General features: G+C 41.0%; 1 pseudogene; it reads left to right on the top strand.

Moving 5' to 3' along the window:
• LOC102826342 overlaps nucleotides 1-3,215 on the top strand; it is a 4,912-nt pseudogene extending 1,697 nt beyond the window's left edge.
• The last annotated feature ends 7 nt before the right edge of the window (nucleotides 3,216-3,222 follow it).

Here is a 3,222-nt window from a genome sequence, read left to right as displayed (position 1 = left end):
TCTGCAAGTTTGGATGTTCTTGTGCATATCCCCTCACTTCATATCACTCTCAGCTCTAGCCCTCTGTGGCTATGTCCTTGTCCACAGGCTCAGGTGTCCTCAAGTCTTACCACACTTTGGACCAACAAGCCCTTCCTCTTCTCTCTCTCATCTCCAGGTCAACAGGAGTCAATGAACTATGGTTGAACTCAGCCCACTTCTTCATTGCTGCCTTTCCCCCTCTTCCACTCACCAGTAGACCAATGTGGTTGCCAGCAAGTTTACATGCCTGTTCATGTGTTCCCTTTGAGTTTCAGTCTTAGAGGGGAGTTTGTCCTGAAGGAACTTAATTGCTTGCCTTATTGGCTACCAGGCAAACAGCTTGCTTATTCTTATAGTAGCCAGTCATGCTGACATTTCTGTTTTGAGTTTTTCCTGATGATCTTTCCTTGAAGATATATCTTCTGTTACTGTAGCTCTTCCAGATTGGTCTGCTTGTCCTTGCTAGTGGGAATATCCCACTTCATAAGGTTCTGGATGGGACTCTGGATTCCACCTAAGGTCCTATACTCTGCAAAGGCTTTGCAAGAGGCCTATTTCACTGGGCAACTTGTAGAATCCATTTTAAGTATTCCAGACAGTTATAGGCTGAAGACAGGCTTATAATTTTTCTGTAATCATGTTTCCCAAAATTCCTTTCTATCCCACTCAAGTGTCTATTTTACAATAGTAGACAAGGGAAACCAATATTCATAAGACAGTCAAGCATTTTAGTATTATTTCCCCTTTACAAACTATGCCTAGATCCCTGTACCCCAGAGCCCTGTTGTTCCAAGGTTGAGCATGCATCACTATTTACCTCTGTCCCACTTAGGCCATGCAAACCTGTCTCAGTGTTCCCCTATCTATCTTGTTCTTCTACCTCCTCCCCCTTCTTGTATTGCCTTCCACAACACCTGAACTAAACCCCCCACCCAGCACCACTGTGTGGTTACCTTATATTCCATTAACGCTTTCCTCCATTTAAGACAGTCTATTTTATCCTGTAATCTACTTGACCTTCTCACTACCTAGATCTCTGTTCCTCTGTGTTTACCTTCTTTCACACTGTAATTGTTTTGTTCATAGACTGGCCTCCCAGATCCTCTGTTCTTATAATTTTATTCTGTTCTTGACTCTTCCATATGTCGATTGAGTTCAGGGTGATGATGTCACATACATCATTCTGTGGTTGTTGTCTGTTAGACAGAACTTTCTTTAGGATGTTTTTCATAGCAGTGTTGGCTTTGGCAAAATCCCTAGCTTCTCTTTATCCTGGAATGTTTTGATTACATCATTTTATTTGATTGACAGCTTTGCTGAGTAGAGGATTCTTGGTGGCAGTTTTTTGCTTTCAGGGTTGTATATATGTCTCCCGATTGCCTTCTTGCCTGCATGGTTTCTGCTGAGAAATTAGAGCTTAACCTGATTTGCTTGCCTTTCTATGTTACACTTCTCTTTTCCTTGGCTGCTTTCAGGATTCTGTCCTTATCTTTGATTTTGGAGAGCTTGATTATTATATGTCTTGGTGATTTTCTTTTAGGGATTATCTTTCCTGGGGTTTGTTGAGCTTCTTAAATTCTTATCTTTTCACTTTTCAGGATGTTAGGGAAATTATCTTCCAGCAGCTCTTCAACTATCTCCTCTGTGGACTTGTGTGATTCTTCCTGTTCCGGAATGCTGATAATTCTTAAGTTATACCTCTTCACGTTGTCCAACATGAATCTTAGGCCTTCTTCAGATTTTTAAAATTATTTTGTGTTTGTTCTTCTATCTTTGTAGTGTTGAGAGATTTATCTTCTAGCTCACTAGTTCTGGCTTCTAGCTCTTCAATTCTACTCCTTTGCCCTTTCAGTGTATTGTCCATTTCTAATATGCTGTTATTAATTGTTTGGAACTCTTTCTGTATTATCTTATTTGATTGTTCCTGTAGTGTTTTCCTGACTTATTCCTTATTTTTCTCAACTCCATTGTAAAGTGTTTTGATACATTTTACAATCTTTTCCTGAATTCCTTTTGAGGCATTTCCAAAGCCTGCCCATCTTCCAGTATGGAGTGTAGGTCTACCTCCAGCTCATTTGCTTCAGTCACTTAATCTCGTTTCTGGACATGTGCTGATATGGTCATCTGTTTCTGTTTTTTGGGCATATTCAGGAGTTACTTAATACTTAGATGGGTGTGTATTGGTATTTATTATGCTTTCTGATTGCCTCCAAGTAGCTATGATCAGGAGATGGGCTTACCTTTTCACTTTTCTTCCTGAGAAATTTCAAGATGCTACTGTTGGTCATTGTGACATAACTCAGGTTTTAATTTTTAGCCTGTTTCCTTTTTAGTCTGCCTGTCCCACTCCACAATCCCCAATCAGGCCTTTTTCCTAGTGATAAACAGTTCAGGGCCAGCTGTGCCCATTTTGCACTGCCGTTTGGTTTTAAGTGGAAACTGTCACTTTAAATTTCAAGGAGATCTGTGTGCATGCATAGTAGAACCCTCCAGGGGTGTGGGTGGGGTGTCCACTTGCTCAGGCACCCCCTCTAGTCACCAGAATGGAGGTGCGCAGTCAGCGAGAGACTAATAAACAGATACAAAAAAAAGAGTGTCCACACCTTTATCTCTGTGGTTCTGTCAGGCAGCAGTGGCTGCTCTGATCCTTCCCCGGCTTGGTCTTGCCCAAGATGGTGACTCTGGGAGCAGCTGAGCATCTTGGATTAGAAAGTACTGGATTTCTTGCTTCTGCTACAAATTCCCCTAGCTGTAAGCCTTCCAACCTTCTAAATATTCCTTTATATGTGGTTCAGAGTTCTAGGACCCCTGAGCCTGCTTGGTCTGGTATAATGTGTTGTTGCAGATGGAGCTCCTCACTGCATTTCTACTTGATCTGCCATTTTGTTTGTTCTCTTACAGTCACTTTTAATCCCAAATATAATACATTGTTAAAAGCTGTAAAAGATGCCACTAACATTGGAATAAAGTGTGCTGGAATTGATGTTAGTCTGTGTGACATTGTTGAGACTATACAAGATGTTATGGAATCCTATGAAGTTGAAATAGATGGAAAGACATTTCAAGTAAAACCAATCCGTAATCTAAATGGACATTCAATCAGGCCATATAGAATACATGCGGGGGAAACAGTGCCCATTGTGAAAGGAGGAGAGTCAACAAGACTGCAGGAAGGAGAAGTGTATGTCATTGAAACTTTTG

The sequence above is a fragment of the Chrysochloris asiatica genome, unplaced genomic scaffold (assembly GCF_000296735.1).
Source record: "Chrysochloris asiatica unplaced genomic scaffold, ChrAsi1.0 scaffold00038, whole genome shotgun sequence".
NCBI lineage: Eukaryota > Metazoa > Chordata > Mammalia > Afrosoricida > Chrysochloridae > Chrysochloris > Chrysochloris asiatica.
This window is presented reverse-complemented; position numbering and strand designations above follow the sequence as displayed.